Below are 18,664 nucleotides of genomic sequence, written 5' to 3'. Positions count from 1 at the left end.
CCTCCCTCCTGTAGACTGCTTTCATCCCCGCCAGTAATACAACCTATCACTGCGGTGTAGTCTGCGAACTTTAGGATGATGTCTTTGTGGGAGGTGACACAGTCGTGGGTGAACAGGGTGTAGAGGATGGGACTGAGAACACATCCCTGTGGAGTGCCAATGATTGAAGTGATGCTGGCTGAGGTTCTACTGCCATCTCGTGCAATTTCCAGCAGCTGGGCAGAATGAACACCGCCTTGCCAGTTGATGTACGTGACGGCTATTATGTTGTCTTATCATATCACTATGTGTTTGCCTCTTAGTATCAGTGAAAAAATGTTTTAAAGCTTTTAGAACTGTGTCCAGTTCCACAAATTTGATGTGGAGAGATGGGGTGTGATTACACTGTCCTCCCACCACCTGCGACAGACACGTGCTGTCAGGTTTGGCGAGTGAAGCTGCCAAATAGTTTTTGTAGTGAACTCCGTTATGACGCCAGATGAACTGAGGTAGAGGATAGTTCTTTTACTTGCTACAATCATACAACAGTACAAAGTCCAGGGTCACAATTGGGTTGATAATACAGTCCAAGGTAAGTGCCGGTAAACACATACGGCTGGGAGATCCACAATCGAGAGGTCAGAGAGGAGAAAAGTGGGACAGAATCATGACAGGACACCCCCAACCAAGGATGGCTCCCAGACAACCAAAGCCACAAAAACCACCCACAGAACCCCCCTATGTGGACCTCCCATGAGCGCCCCCAGGCTGGTCAGGATGGTCCTGATGGAAGTCCCAGGTGAGGGAAGGGTCCACAATGTGGCAGGAAGGAACCCAGGACCTCTCATCAGGCCTGTAACCCTCCCAGTCCACCAGGTACGGGATTCCCCTGGCGCGTCTCCAGGACTGGAGGAGATGCTGGACCGTGTAGATAGCATAAGATTCTCAGGCCTGTTTCTAGTTGCTGATTTAGCCACTCTGTCTGACTGTCTGAACTCAAAGAGAGGCTGACAGATATGCCCAGGAGTTGACAGAATACGGTCTAGAACCGGGCCACAAACTGGGGTCCTCTTTCTAACACCACATCTCTGGGAAGGCCATGCAAGCAAAAAACATGCTGAACGAGGAGCTGTGCCATCTCCTTGGCTGACAGTAGTTTGGGCAAAGGGACAAAATGAACCATCTTGGAGAAATGGTCGACTATGGTGGGTATGGTGGTGTTGCCTCATGAAGGGGGAAGACCGGTGACAAAGTCCACAGAGAAGTGGGTCCATTGTCTCACGGGCACGGGAGGAGGACAGCGGGTTTGCTGGTAGGCGTCTTACTCCTCGAACAGTCTGAACATGCGGCCACGAATTCACGGACATTCTTCTTCAGAGTTGGCCAACAAAACCATCTTTGTAATGCGTAACAGGTCCATGCTAACCCTGGATGGCAAGTGAGCTTGGTGGCGTGACACCACTGAAGGACCTTAGTGCGAAGAGAAGCAGGGACAAACAGATGGTTTGGTGGACAGGTGGAGGGACCCGGTTCTGACTCCTGGGCATCGATGACCTCCTGTTTGATGCTGAGGTGAGCAGCTCCATGGGCTGACTGGGCAGGATGTATGCCAGTTCTGTGTAATCCTCCTCCCTGGTGAACTGACAAGAGAGGACATCAGCCTTGCCGTTATGGCGACCTGGGCAAAAAGAGAGGGAGAAAGCAAATCTATCAAAAAACAGAGACCACCTGGCTTGTCTAGGATTAACTCTTTTGACTGTCTGCAAGTATTCTAATTTCTTATGGTCCATCCAGAACAGGAACGGCCAATCGCTGGGACACACACACTCCAGTACTTGCTTCATGGTGAGCATTAGAAACAGTGTCTGCACTATGTATTTGTTGAAGAGACACAGATCGAGAATAGGTCTCATCTCACCCGACTTTATGGAAACCAGGAAGTAGCACAAGTAAAACCCCTCATACTCTTGCCCAGGCAGAACCATGGGCAGTGCTGCTAAGATGTCTGCTGTGGGTAGAACTCTTTTAGGAGAAGCAACAGCACTTTGCTGTGGAGAAAGATTCATGTTAAGTGCAACCCATGGCACAGTGTTTGTGAGGGGATAACTGTGCAGAGAGAGAGAGGAGAAACAATTGTCAGAAATTGCTCTTTATGAATCTGGTGGTGACCCTGAAAAAGGCCATTGTGTTCAGTCCACAGAGGGACGGTGGCAATGCAGCTTTGTCCTCTGTTGTGGAGAGATCTTTTAAAATGACCACCCAAAGCGGGCCTGAATACACAACCCTGAGCTTAAGAGTCTCATGCTTTACCAACAGAGCTAGCCAGGAAGTTTGTTAATGTGACAACGGGAGGGAAATAATTGTTTCTTTACTCTCTTTTCCTCTTTTTTAACCAATGACACAGTTGTGGTAGGGAAGCATGTGTGGAAACAGACAGCACAGATTCAGAAACAGAGGAAAAAGGACTCAAAAGAGATTTTGTTTTCTCTTTTTCCATAATAGACCTGTGAGTATCCGATTGTCTCCGGTGATTTGCAGACACTTCCTGCCTCAGGCAGTGCTCAGTGGTGGAGTGGATCTGCTCCGATAACTCTGACAGCTGTGACGTGCAGCCACATGTTGCGCTGGATCAGCGGTGCCATGGTTGTCCCAATTTCCTTCACTGCCTCTGCAGCGAGAGCCCTGGGCTGTGCATCGAGGGAGGAAAAGGATGTGGAGAGGAGAGTCACATTGTTAATCGCCACACCTGCCTGCGATGCCCATTGATGAACACAGTCAGAGAGGCGTGCAGTGACCTTGTCCCGTGAGTGTGGATGACTGGCCCGCCTCCTGCCGGAAAACAACGCTTAATAAGCAAGATAGAGGAGATAGTTGTTTCTAGAGACGAACAGCAGGAAAGCCGAGTTGGCCAGACTGGGGGTATTCGCTCCACTGCTCCGTCTGTAGAAGTCACCCATTATGTCCGATGGGGGGAAGCGGGGACAAACGGCAGGGGAGGAATGCGCTCGTGGTTTGCCACTTTTCTGATGATCTTTGGCAGATTGTGGAGTAGAACCCTGAATGCTGGAGGCTGACTGTGGCAGGAGCGTGCAGCTGAGCTGGAGGAAGCATGTCTCTGCCGGCATCCATGCCGACCGATGAATCGGGAGAGAGCAGGGGAGCCAGCGATGGCAGGGAGTGAGTCAACGGTCTCAGGCCCACCCACGCCAAGGAACTCCAGGGGGTCATCTGCCAAGAGATCTTCACCGCGATTCACTCAGCTGCTGTCATTGTCAGGATCCCACTATCTGACAGCTACGAACGACTCCACCCAGCGCTGCTTTTCCGCAGTGGGCAAGCAACCTTGGGGGAGAGTGCCAGCTCTGCGTGCTCTTTGTTGAGGGAGGCCTCACAGCAAGGTTGTGGTCACTGGCCTTGATGAAGCCCATATTGCAGCCTGGGCACATGGTGATGGCGGTGCAGTGCTGAAGTCTAGCGTTGGGGAACTTTGCTCTTTGGCCATGATGAAGGAATCACTCTTTAGACTGCTGGAGAAAAAGAGGGAGCCGATCACAGGTCATGCCGGCATTTATGCCGCCACAGTGGACCTGTTTGGGGACATCCCAGTGCAGGGCACAAGGCATGAAAGAACCCCTTCAGGACTAAGCATGCGCGAGGGATAAACCCAATATCGACAGCTCTTAGAGGGCGAAGCCTATACAAAATAGAACTGCTGATGGCAACGTAAATCTTGTTTTAACGAGAAACATTCTCATTATAACAACAAGATACTTTTGCTTTAAAATATTTTCATTACAACATACAGTATTTTCTTGTTTTAACATACCACGAGTTATTTTGTCATTATAGTGCACACTGGATTTTCTCATAATAACATGACCTCTGTTCAGCTTGGAGTGAGTGCAATGTGTACATTGTCTTTGAGCAGCACCTGTATAGGTCATTGGCTCACTCTCAAATCAAAAAGTGTTTGTCATATGCACTGTAAGGAAACATGTTTCATTGTACAATGAAATTCTTCATTTGTCCACAATGAATGCCAACAATATAAAGTCTAAATATAAAATAGATAACTAATAATACAAAATAGACAATTCTGAAAACAGCATGTGAAAAAAATATAAAAATATGCTGCATGTGCAACAGTCAGCAATGACTGTGCAGTTATACATATGCAAAGTGAAAAAGTAAACAGTCAAGTGCAGATGTAATCCCTGATTATAAACTCCTGTCAACATCTCCAACCTATTAAATGAAATGAAAGGAAACAAAACAGAATGAAAGAGGGAGCACAGTTTGGAGATGTAGAGAGGGACCAAACAGCAGGTTAGCCTGAGTAACCATCAGTATCCATTTTTTATACAGTATATATCATGTACCAAACACCTAACAAGTAATCAATCAATCACAGATACTGAATGTTCATAATGGAGTGATGATAATTCAGTATATGCTTTGAATTCTTTAGATATAGCAACATAGTGTGAGGGGTGTGGATGGCACATTACAACTATATGGGACTATGGAGCATTTCTGCTGAAATGTGGAAAAAAGCCTGATGTCTAGACTTTGTCCAATTTGCAGAGAAAGCATGTTTTTTTTTTTATTAAGCAGTGGCTTCCTCTTATTTGGTGTGTGATTTGTGCTCATGAGTGATGAGTGAGAACATGAGATGTTGATTTCTGATACTGGTCATCAGAAACTGGTAACATATTCTACCTGGAAACAGAACAACCATGTATATGCAGATTGTATATATTGTTGAGTGCAAGGGACAGGTTGTTGGGGTGAGACAGTGAGGGATCATTTCAAAATGAAAATCAGAAGAGTGACAAAAATGGTCACACCTTCTAGTAGGTATATAAATCACAAGTTTAAGCATGATATGATCTGTCATAAATTCTATAGCGCCATTCGTATCATATTTGGTACGTGAGTTTCTGAGATCTCTATCTTATCAACATGATCAATACTTTCCTTTAAAATCTGTTGTTATATGATTTGCTACATGTATTCTGCCCTCTAAGGGATTATCATTCCACTGCAGGCAGTGGAAGGGCTTTTTTTGGCGTTTTCAAAATGGCCGCTGTCATTACATCCTCAAAACACTTTTGGGAGGAACATCTTTGCTAATTTTCAAGAGGTTACAGTAAGAATAACATTTATATTGAATAGTTTCTGTATTGAAACAATGCATAATTACGTAATTATTCGTTCATTATATTACATTTAAATTGTGTTAAAAATGTGGTATCAAATTTGATACTGCAGGTATATAAGGTGCTTTATCCCTGAATAGTCAGGTCACATTTTTGTAAAGTAATCTATATCATGCCTACCACAATACAAACACACACTATTTTGATGGTTTAATTAATGAGTGACATCACCGGGAATCAAACCGCTAATCCTCCGGTTAGGAAACGACCCGCTCTACCTCCGGAGCCACAGCCGCCCCCCAAATGCCATCTTAAACTATATTTTGGGTATTTTCACAATAACAATTCCTCTGAAATCATAATCACTATGCTATATTGACCAATTTGTTATTTATGTATTTTTAGATGTAAAAAGAAGAGAGAAAAATAAAGTACATTGAAAATGTCATCAACATGATAATAGATGGCAATTCAAGTGACACAGAGCAGTTAAGGGAAGATGATGATGAGGATAAGGAGGAATGGACTCCTCAGGCTGTGCATGATGATGGGAGTTCAGATAGCAGTGATGAGGAAGAGTATCAAGATGAAATTGTGGAAACATATAACAAGTTCATGGGAGGTGTTGATCTACTTGATATGCTGTCTGCACTTTACAAGTTCATCCTTCAGATCCCGAAGATGGTACATGTACATCTGGTGGTACACTGTTACAGTGGCAGTCATCAATGCGTGGAACCACTACAGAAGACACCAGAAGAAGCTAGAGCCCCAACTTTTTTTGGGCCTACCACAAAGTGCACTAAAAAGGCTGTAAAAAAGTTCTATGTAAAAAAAAAAACAGAGAAAAACTGCCTGAAATGTTCTATAGTCTCAGACTGTTATGGGCAACATTTATTTTTATATCTAAAATTAACATTTTTGTGAGCAAAAAGTTGTCAAAAATGCCCCATGTATCAAATGTGATACAAAAATTATATCATAAACAAATTGATATGGAAATTTTTTTTAATTTTGTTATAAGCTTTAATAAACATCTCAGTTCCAAAAAATTAGAATTTTCTGATTATTTTTTGATGTGTTGGGCTTTACAGCATTTTAAAGTATGTGTTATGGTTGAGATGGCGGAGAAGACAGGGGTGAACAGGTAAACAGACAAACTGACGGCAGGAATCAGGAGAGCAGGATGAGGAGAACGGACAGGTGAAAAGACAGGCTAACCAAGGGGGACAGGTGAACAAAACGGATTTCCACAGCACAGGAACTGTCAGCTGGGATAAAACAAGTAATGTCTGGCTAACCTCAAGAATAAAAAAAAAACACACAAGGAGGTCCACAGCACAGGAACTGTCAGCGTGGACCGTATAGTACAAGAACATATAACCTACGTATATCGTGAGATCCACAGCACAGGGACTGTCAGTGTGGAAAACACAAAACGTCTGATACATACCACTCCTATAGGGCTGTTACGGGGTATGCATGTTACAGTATTAAGTCACGTACTTACCCTGTCTTTTCACCTGTCCGTTCTTCTCCTCCTGCTCTCCTGATTCCTGCCGTCAGTTTGTCTGTTTACCTGTTCGCTCCGGTCTCCTCCGCCATCTCTGCCCTACTATGTTTATATATGTACATGACCCTTATTATGTTACTTTGTGTTGTGTTCCAGTAAACCTCCTTTTTTACTAGCACTTGGGTCAGCATACTTGAGTCCTGCCTCAGTTCTCCCTCACCCTCCTGGTAAGGGGACCTCAACCATAACAGAATGCGCCGGCCCACACTGGAATCAGCTGGCTCAGGTGCTAGTTTTCCTTTATTTTCATTCCCCAGCCATAGCCTGAATCTGCCCCGGTCACTATTTTCAGAGACTTACCTTAGCTCCCCATACACTCAGGACATCTACCGGCAACTAACATACCACAAGTTTTCCCCATTTTCTTTCCCTGAGGTAGCTCCCAAGCCCTCACCTCCACGGACTAATCTTCCCTCCATGCAGCTGAGCTCTTTTTTTTGTCTCCTGTCCCCGAGCCCGCTCCTGTTCCCACCTGTTTTTCCTCTTTGCCCTACGCTGGTACTCAGTTGGCCCCATCCGAACTGCCTTCTTCAGCCCTGCCTTTTTCTTTTGGACTTTTGGACATGGTTTGTACCTTTGCCAATTTTCGGGACATTTTTGTTCTATATGGACTTGGTACACTGTTTTGGGACCTTTTGTCTTGGTTTTTGTGTATTGCGGGGTTGGTTTTTTGTTGTGGGCCTGGTCTTGCCTTCCGGGGTCCACCTCTTCCCTCCCTGCTCTTTTTGCCATGGGGTTTTGTTTTGGTGGTCTGGGATCCCGCCTTTGGGGGGGGTACTGTCAGGTCTGCTCGGTGCAACATGCCTCTCTTCCGCCTTTCTCTACTCTGTTGTCTCAACCTGCCTTTCTTCCGCCTTTCTTTCCTCTGTTCTCTCGACCTGCCTTTCTTCCGCCTTTCTCTCCTCTGTTCTCTCAACCTGCGGGATTCGCACCTCAGCTGTGTTGCATTCGTAATTAGCGATTCGCTTGTCGGTGCACACAGCTGGGGTGCATCCCGCTGATTGACTCCTTCCTTATTTATACCTCTGGCAGACGCTCCGCCATCGCATTACCCAAAGTACGTGACTTAACTACTGTAATGTGCGTACCTTGTAACAGCCCTATACTCGTGGTATGTATTGTACATCATTTGGTTTTCCACGCTGACAGTACCTGGGCTGTGGATTGCTTTATGTACGTTGGTTATTTTTTGTGTTTATAGAAGACCGCTGGCAGTTCCTGTGTGGTTGATTTCTTTTGTTGTTCGCCTCTTTCTTCTTTCACCTGTCCGTCCTCATCCTCCTGCCGTTAGTTTATTTTTGTACCTGTTTCTCCTGTTCTCCTCTGTCTTCTTTGCTCAACCCTGGCGGACTGTATTCATTGACTCTGTTCCTTTTTCTTTTGTAATCCCTACAATTACACCATCATTTTTACTAGCACCTGAGTCAGCCATCTTGAGTCCCACTTCAGTTCTCCCTCACCCACCTGGTGAGGGGACCTAAACCCTAACAGTATGCCATGACTTGATTTCAGCGTTCTTTGATTCATGGGTCTGCGAGCCAAACAAAACGATATTATGCACCTGCTTTAGATAATCAGTTACAATTTTATTAGCTCACAAATGCAAACAAAACATAATTTGAAAATGTCGTGCTCCTATGTTCACTATAAAGCACTATTAAATTACAAATAAAGACCTATGATGACATTTCATGATTGGAAGTACTTAACTTTTTCAAACATAACAGTGGGGTTTTTGCTTTTTAGGGAGTTACTGGGCTATCTTAATAGTAAAGAGTTACAGTAGTCCAGCCTGGAAGTAACAAATGCATGGACTATAATGATCAAAAGTGACTCCAATGTTCCTCACAGCAGTACTGGAGGCCAATCCTATGTCATCTAGACTAACTATATGGTTAGAAAGCATTTTTCTGAGATTTTTAGTCCCATGTACAATAATTTTGGTTTTGTCAAAAATAAAGATTACAAGTCATCCAGGACTTTATATCTTTAAGACATGCTTGAAGGTTGATCAACTCATCAGTTTTATCTGGGTTCATAAATAAATACAGCTGAGTATCATCTGTGTAGCAGTGGAAATTTATGCTTTGTTTGTTAGGTTGCCCTCTGGTTCATGTCTCTCCACTCCTAGGCGATCAAGCTTGAGCAGTCTGGACACAGTTGATCAGTGCATCTCATCAATAACATGAACACCTGGATTTTATCTGATAGTGAGAAAGACCATCTGTCCAGCTGCTGTCCTACTGACAGACAGCAGCTGAGATTGCTGACATACCCAAAGCTGTATGAGCCGCAATCCAGGCATTATAAAAAATATTATTAGAATTGCTAGAAATTCTAAGAAATAGGGCTTATGTGAGGATAAAGTAACCGCAACATTAGTTAATCAACAGGGTGTTTGTGCCAAATTTGAGGAAATTCACTCAAGGCACTCCTGAGATTTCATATTCACGAGAATGGGCCGGGCGGACACATGGAAGGACAACCCAAAAACATAAAGTCCTTGGACATGGCTAGTGCTGGCACATAGGCATAAAAAGACATTGCCTGAAGAGCCAGACCTAGAGATATCTACACCTCAGGTGAGAGATCAAGTAAACTTGGGCAACAGTCACTTCATGGTGGAAATATTTGAAGCAAGCAAAATTTTTCAGCATTTTCTGGACATACTGACAAAATTCAGCAAGGACATAGTAAGGCATAGGTAGTCCTGCACTGAGTTTGTGCTGTTAACTGTAAACTCTTGAAAGGTGGATAAAGCAGAAACACAGCTGGTGATTATCAGGTTACACTTGTTTCTAGGGTTTGACTAGAAGTGCTGCTTTATATGCAGCTAGATTTTCTCCACACATCCTGTGGTCGAGTTCATCCTTCTATATTTCACAACTTGTGAAAGCTAAATATTGTGACATCCTGCTCTGATCAACTGCTGTGAAGGAATTGTATAATATGATGGCTCAATCTTTCATCAGCCTGAGCTGAATCAGATAGCTATATTCTGAATAATCAAGTCTTGTGACCACAGAAGTGATCAATTTAGTATGTGACCTTTGCTGTGTGATGTAGCACTTCTGCTCTTTTTTCTATACTGTGCATACAGTATTTTAATTGAAAATATATCTCACTAACAGGGCTAAATACACCAGCCAGCTGTCCACGGTGCCCATTTCTTTCACCATAACCTGGCTCATTACCTTTATTCATCAGGTTAGCTCAGATGAGGCTAACCTTAAAGTGGGCTTATGGTTGCATGACTGTAAAAGTAGATAGATGTCAATAAAATCCACCTTTGCCACAGCAAAATGTACTTATAACTGTGGATGCTAATTTATAGACCTTCCTTAAATTCTGCATGGAAATACATGTTCTAGTATTATCATGTGTTCTGTGGCATGTATCGCTTTGGTATAAATGTGTACTTTGAAAAGTAAAATGCAAAGTAGTATATTTCAGATTTTTGCAGTAGAAACATATGCATAATTGAATGCGTGAATGTGGGTGTTATGTAGGTGGCTTATAACCATGGCAGTTCTTTTCTATATGTTATTATGTAGCCTGTATATAATGCATACAAACTTAGTCTGTCCTTAATTAAATAAGTGTTTTTCTGCTACAGTGCTGGCAAGTTATCTGAACAGAACATTTGAATGTGACCTCACCATGAAAATCATGGAAATATAATTGTGGTGCAAACAAAAGGAGCACTGCTCAAGAAAATACCCCCTTGATAATCATTAGATTATGTGCACAGTGTTTCAACTGTAAGACTGATTTTCAAAGCACCTGCTATCTTTCCACCCAAAAGCCATTTTGTAAAGGCACATCTGATATAGAATGAACAAAGTTGCATTTTGCAAAATCACATCAGGAACAAGTTTTTTCAGTCTTTTGAAACATGCTGTACCTGAATGGATCACACACAATAGGTGCTAGTAATTTGGATGAGCTGTTGATAAATGTGAGCAAACTGGGCACAACCTTAATTTGCATGTAATTTTGGATGCCTCATTTTCTGAGCTGTACAATTAGACAATTGTCTAATGTGACTACTTTTGTACTTTTCCCCGTGCAAATGAAATGTTATAGTTTTACATACATGTATAAAATATCAAAAGATAAAAGACAATATTAAATTTTGTCAGTTTGAAAACACATAAGCTGCTATAAATGTTTCAGATACTCCAGTGTTCTAAAATCACACTTGTGTTCTGTTTTATTTTCAATTTTAAAATGCTGTATTTATGTACTTTTCTTATACCCTCAGAAAGTTTGACAGATCCATGTTATCAACTGACATTTGCAAATTGAAATGCATGGCCTCAATTCAACAAAAAAAAAGAATAAAAGACTATTGGTCCACAACACTCCATACAATATTTATTTACATCAATATTTAAGGGCAGTGAAAGGTCAGAATCGTGAGTGTGTGTCTAAGTAGGTTTTCATTATTGTGATGGCTGTGCTATCAGTTATTAGAAATGTCTTTATTAACTGTTCATTGATTCTCTGCTGTTCCTTTTGGTTCTGAACATTTTTAACAAATACAAAAAGTTTATGAAGTTTAGAATATTCCCCTTTCTGTGTGCAGCACACAAGGATGGCATGGGAAGCCAATCAGTCCTCCATTGTTTTCTGTGTACTGCAAGTCTACACATAACAGTGTCTTGATCACTGTACACTTTTGTGAAACTGAAATGACTATTGTATATGCAAAAAATTACAAAGCAAAATACCAAAAACTGTATACATTCACTAGATATACAGTATTGTTCAAAATAATAGCAGTACAATGTGACTAACCAGAATAATCCAGGTTTTTAGTATATTTTTTATTGCTACATGGCAAACAAGTTACCAGTAGGTGCAGTAGATTCTCAGAAAGCAAACAAGACCCAGCATTCATGATATGCACGCTCTTAAGGCTGTGCAATTGGGCAATTAGTTGAAAGGGGTGTGTTAAAAAAATAGCAGTGTGGCATTCAATCAGTGAGGTCATCAATTTTGTGAAATAACAGGTGTGAATCAGGTGGCCCCTATTTAAGGATGAAGCCAGCACTTGTTGAACATGCATTTGAAAGCCTGAGGAAAATGGGTCGTTCAAGACATTGTTCAGAAGAACAGCGTACTTTGATTAAAAAGTTGATTGGAGAGGGGAAAACCTATAAAGAGGTGCAAAAAATTATAGGCTGTTCAGCTAAAATGATCTCCAATGCCTTAAAATGGAGAGCAAAACCAGAGAGACGTGGAAGAAAACGGAAGACAACCATCAAAATGGATCGAAGAATAACCAGAATGGCAAAGGCCCAGCCAATGATCAGCTCCAGGATGATCAAAGACAGTCTGGAGTTACCTGTAAGTACTGTGACAGTTAGAAGACGTCTGTGTGAAGCTAATCTATTTTCAAGAATCCCCCGCAAAGTCCCTCTGTTAAAAAAAAGGCACGTGCAGAAGAGGTTACAATTTGCCAAAGAACACATCAACTGGCCTAAAGAGAAATGGAGGAACATTTTGTGGACTGATGAGAGTAAAATTGTTCTTTTTGGGTCCAAGGGCCACAGACAGTTTGTGAGATGACCCCCAAACTCTGAATTCAAGCCACAGTACACAGTGAAGACAGTGAAGCATGGTGGTGCAAGCATCATGATATGGGCATGTTTCTCCTACTATGGTGTTGGGCCTATTTATCGCATACCAGGGATCATGGATCAGTTTGCATATGTCAAAATACTTGAAGAGGTCATGTTGCCTTATGCTGAAGAGGACATGCCCTTGAAATGGTTGTTTCAACAAGACAATGACCCCAAACACACTAGTAAACGAGCAAAGTCTTGGTTCCAAACCAACAAAATTAATGTTATGGAGTGGCCAGCCCAATCCCCGGACCTTAATCCAATCGAGAACTTGTGGGGTGATATCAAAAATGCTGTTTCTGAAGCAAAACCAAGAAATGTAAATGAATTGTGGAATGTTGTTAAAGAATCATGGAGTGTAATAACAGCTGAAAGGTGCCACAAGTTGGTTGACTCCATGCCACACAGATGTGAAGCAGTTATAAAAAACTGTGGTCATACAACTAAATATTAGTTTAGTGATTCACAGGATTGCTAAATCCTAGAAACAAAAACGTTTGTACAAAATAGTTTTGTGTTTGTACAGTCAACGGCAGACACTGCTATTTTTTTGAACACACCCCTTTCAACTAATTGCCCAATTGCACAGCCTTAAGAGCGTGCATATCATGAATGCTGGGTCTTGTTTGCTTTCTGAGAATCTACTGCACCTACTGGTAACTTGTTTGCCATGTAGCAATAAAAAATATACTAAAAACCTGGATTATTCTGGTTAGTCACATTGTACTGCTATTATTTTGAACAATACTGTATATGGAAACATTAGATGATGATTAACAGATAAACTTACAAAGAGTCTCCAGAACTTTACACAAGCAGATGGAAGGAGATTCCAAGCTCCACAGAGCTTCTACAGCCTGTATTAAAGGCACAGACAGCAGACAACCTGAGTCATGTTTGCATTAACCAGTGGAAAAACAAAAAAGATGCTTTTTCCCACTCAAAAAATATACTTTCTGCTGATAATATTTCTCAGTGGCATCCTGCCACACCAACATCTTCAAGAATCAATCCAGTCAAGCAACTAATTAACCAAAAACCAGAGTGACTTGCCCAAGAAGACCGTAAAACAACATGGCAAGTCACATTGACAGGTGCAGTTAAGACCCTGAGCGTGTTTTTATATGTGTTTGTCACACATCAGATATAACTCTTTTCTCTCAAATGTGATGTGTCTCTGTTATGCATGAGCCATATCATCCCTGGACTCTGCATTTTTCTTTCTTTTGCTTCAGGGCTGTTTTCTCTGTTTACTGAAGCGTAATCTCCACAGATAGCTTTTTAAAGTATTGTGATGGATGGCCAGTAATCTCGTTACGATTAGCTCAGATTTAACAACTACATTTTACTATGTGACTCGCAGGATAACAGGAAGCAGTACTGTGCCCACGACCAGTTCTTAATTTGTAAATTATAAGGCCCTGGAATATCACTCGGTGACGGACCTGGCATGTCAATGTGGGGAGAGGAGGTCCCAGAATAAAAGAAAATGTCCTCAGTGACTGGTGTGTTTACATAGTTTCCACATTAAGGGAGCAGCTTAGAGGCAAAGCATTATTTGTTGTGTGTTTGTAGCAACCAACAAATCACATAAGAAGACTCGCATTTGCAAGTGCGAGCTATAAATGTCGAGTGCAATTGATGCTAAGTACATGAGGACTGCGAAGCTACGATCTGTTCAATCAATAGGAAGCGTGACATCATATTTTGGGCCTTATTACTCCACCACATGTTAACATTGTATTCAGAGTATCACAGCAACACATTTAAAGCACACCAGGGACTATATAATGCAATAATGTTCAATAAACATGTCCTTACCTTCCAGTATTCAAAACAGCCCATAATCCAGTCGTGGGCCAGGAGTTCTCTTTCATTTTATTTTGTGCTTTGCTTCAGTCCCACTGAAATCTACGACCTCAGCATCAGACTGGCTCATACTAACCTTGTCATTAACGGTTGTAGGCTTTATACCTTGGTCCGGCCTGGCCTGTTTAGCATCTGATTTCTAACTGTTTTCGCCCTGCTGTGACTTGAAATACTTTAGCAAATTTGCCTTTTTGTACTTTCGCTCTGTGGCTAGCATAACATTACAGTGCACCTGACCCAGTGTGACCTGCACAGGCTGGTTACACTGGGGTGTAATTAGCCTAAGTGTCTGTGTTTACTATAATTTTAGTCTAATATGTTGTTGTAAAAGGATACTTGTGCAATAAATATTAGACTTTGGGCTTTTTATATACTATTAATATATTAAATTTCTTTCATATGTATATGAGGTGCAGGTTCCATAAAAATAGGTGCCAGTCACAATTTGAGAGGACCCAGATTCAGATCTGGCTTGCTTCACCACAAATTAAACCCTACCTGCAGCCACACAATTTATGCCATTGTAGCTAAAGTGTCCGTAGTGGCAGCTTGGAGAATGACACACAATATAATACTCTGTTTAGAATATAACATAAACCATTTAAATCCCCTGTTATTTTCTGTTGTAAAGGTGCTTACTGGTTACGGTTATAACTATGACTCTGTTCAGACTTCTAATGTAATATTGAGGTTTATGGTTTCACTTTGCCCCACCCGCTGTAGAGAGCCAGAAGTAATCAATAAAATCAACGAATGAATCCATACAGTATATAAAGATGTACTGCTTTCTTCCAGATAACCCTCCATGAAAACTATGTTTTTGTTCAGCACATTTCTGCTGTTGGTCAGCCTGATGAAGACCATTTGTCCATCTGCTTGCAGGCAGACAGATGATGCTGATGCTGAACATGCTGCTCACATCTGTTGTGTGAAGCAGGTGTAGGGCTTAATTTATAGCAACTGCTAAAAAAAACAATTAGCCTTTATTCATCCATTATTATACATTATTATATTATTCATCCATTATAATTATTATAGATAAAACAACAAGTCTGGATAAGGCCCAGATTGGAATAATAACAATAGTCGAAAATTGAAATTTATTCATCATTTCAAATGTTTCCTTTTCCGTTTTTGTTAGCTAACAAATGAGATATGACATTTTAATTACTAAGCTTTATGATGCTGATGCAGCAGCTTGCTAGCTGTTTCCCCGTTTCCAGTCTTCATGCAAGTCTAAGTTAATCAGCCTCTGGATTTAGCTTCACATTTACTATACAGACATGATGAGGGCTATCGATCTCTGTAAGGATCAGAGGCCTGTTGTTTGGGTGAACCACAGTTATCTTTATGGACTCTTGATCTGGTTTCCTGTAGCTCCTAAATACTGAAGGTAGCCTATATTCATAATAAATACAAATCATTTGGTTGCAATTATGGCCTTGTGCTCTCTCACATTCTCCCCCAGCATCTCCTCCTCACCCTGCTCCTCACCCTGCTCCTCCAGTAAGGGGTAAGCTCTCTTACAGGCACATATTGTATTTTAGATAAAATCCCCATGTGTCTCAGAGATAAATTGACATTTAAAACCAGAGACAAAAGAAACTAAAGCAGACTGAACAGATGGCATAATGAAACGGCTGCTTGAGTGGAATCTTCTGGAATCACATTCTGACACAGTGGCAGATGCTTCCTTGACCCCCAGCTCAGCTTGGAGTAAACTGGGCTAAAAACCAGGCTAATATATCCTAAAACTGGCTAAATGTGCTGAAAGGTGAACTAACCCAAATACGTATTCAAAATATAAATGATCTGCCACTGTGCTCACATTCTGAAAATACTAGCAGTGTAAAGTCTAGAGGGGAGTTTCAGATGAAGGACTGTCAAAGTCACTTAGATTAAAGATATCTTAAAGATTTTTTAATTTCAAAGAGGAGGTGTGGTTGACCTTGGAACTGCTACAGTGCTCTCTTTGAAACACTGGCCCATCATAAACAACTCATTCTTCACCTTCATGTTTTATTCTAACTCAGAATACCCACAGGAAATTGTACTCCATAGGTACTCTATCAAATGACGCATCTTAATTTCTTCTTTTTTTTGTTGCATTCCAATTGAATAATAAAGGGTTTGATATAATCTAAAACCAGACAGCAGATGCACGAGCAGTTCTGTTTACATGCTGGGTGTCTAAACAAAGTTTGACCTTTATTGAGATGTCAGACATTAAATTTCCCCAAGGCAGAGCTCATGATTATGTGAGGCGTGTTCATTTTTATATTGAAAAGAGATGACTAATAAGAGGATATATATTTCATAGTGTGAAATTGATTATGCATTAACGTATCAAAATAAGCATGTGCACATGGATCTTCACTGTTTAGGATAAACAGAAAAGACTGACCTCAACTTAGTGGTATACAATATTTGTATGAAAAGGTGCTACTATCTAATGGGTCAAAAACTGTTGGGGAGAAGCCGTGGTTTAGACTTAACTCTCCCGTTATTGGTCCTTCAGTGTGTGTGTGTGCATAACTGTTTTCCCTTTGAAGCTCTCTCATCTACGTCTAATCTATTTTAATAAACTTGGAGCCTTACCGTACCAAAACTCCTTTGGGTCCACCAGTCCAGAGGAACGATAAGTAACTATGAGCCCCCTTAGCTACAGCCATAAATCTAATGAAATTCAGTAATTTAGTGGACCAGACTTATGATGTTGCATTAGTGTTTCAGTGACTCACACAACAAATATCTGACCAGTGGTTCAGTGAACACATAGGGTGATATTCATAATTATATAAACATAACAGTGAAATATAAGTATGTAAACTTATGTGTGCTATAAATTCTTAAGTGCATAAAATAAAAATCACCCTAACAATTACACACAGATCACACAGATTCCACTAACATAAAATCTGGATATTCTAAATGCTGGTTTGACTAAGCCTCATAGAGCAGTCACAATAAAGGGAGTAGTTTAGGTCGACAGGAGCAGAAGCATAGAACTGAACACAAATGGTTAAAAGTGTTTTGAATTATAAATTGAAATATATATTTTTGGCAGAGCATAACAATAATATTCTGTAGGTATTTTTAGTTTAGCTTTTAAGATGTGGTAAGTTATTGAGCAGGTGTGCAGAGTGGAGTAAGTGGGGTTGTTAAAATATTAAATTATCTTCTCCAATTTTCACACATCTAGTCTCATAGGGACAAAGCGGCCTCTGCAGCAGTGTCTTTTTCTCCAGGTGCAAATGGTGATGGGAGCACAGTATAGGTGCATTCAACCATGCCTCATTAAAAAAGTGGGACTACTTAAAAATAATAAAGTTCTCACAGTCCGACATAGCATTATTACATATATAAGAAGTCTCAGTCTTCACTGAGGCTATTCAGCCTCAAGTAAAAATTAACAAGCCAAATACATGAATGTGCAAAACTATTGGAACACTAATTCACTCACTTTACCATTTTCAGCCCTGTATCATTTATAAAATATTCCTATAAGTAAGTATCTGAGAAGGTTAAGAACTTCTCACCAGCAAAAACCTATTTTAAATCCTTAAATCCTTGTCAATCAAATATTCCTGTGGTAACTCATAATATTTGTCATTTATTCTTTGATCAAATGACTTTTATTTATTTTGCCACCTTGATTTGTAAAGGTTGAGCACAGGATGGCCACATCCAAACCAGTACTAACACTACATTTTGTTACTGTTACAATGAAAACTAGGAAATACATCAGTTTACAACCATCGCTGAGTTAGTTTTGAAATTGCAGCAGGTTTTTCCCCTTTGTATTTTGCCTTTATTTGATAGCAGCTTGCTTGCAGGGAACACAGAGGAAAGTGAAGAAGCATGATATGCAAAAATGGTCTCGAGCTGGCACTGAATGGTGGACGTTGCAGTTATGTGGCATACACTGTAGCCACTCAGCTAAAGGGTGCCCTTGTCACACTATTTTGAATGTTGACAGAGAACATACATAGTGATTATCACAACAGAATTCTGCATCTATTGTAGCCTTATAGCTGCATTTTCCTGTTTTATATACTGTATTATCAAGCACAAAAATAAAACTGATAAAGCAGTCTTCAGGCTCCTCATCCTCATATATTCACACAGTATCTACAGTACATTTACAGAATACTGTATACACACATTTTACACACACATACAGTATACACATACAGTATATACACATACAATGAAAAAAGGTTTAGATTATACATGATACAGAGTACCATTTTTAACCTAATTAATATTATTTACTGCTTTACATTTTACTGTGTTGTTTGTAATATTTTTTTTGTTCTGATGTATTTTTTTAACCATTTGTTGTAACACCCAACATGGTGTCCCCTGAGGCAGATGTGTTTGCACCACTTTCGAATGCTGGCTTTTTATTCGTTTTCTTCTTTTTTGTGTGTTTTAATCTTTCTGCAGTGCAC

Source organism: Monopterus albus, unplaced genomic scaffold (assembly GCF_001952655.1).
Source record: "Monopterus albus unplaced genomic scaffold, M_albus_1.0 scaffold133.1, whole genome shotgun sequence".
In the NCBI taxonomy this organism is placed as follows: domain Eukaryota; kingdom Metazoa; phylum Chordata; class Actinopteri; order Synbranchiformes; family Synbranchidae; genus Monopterus; species Monopterus albus.
The sequence above is the reverse complement of the archived record's forward strand: the minus strand, read 5'-3'. Positions refer to the sequence as shown.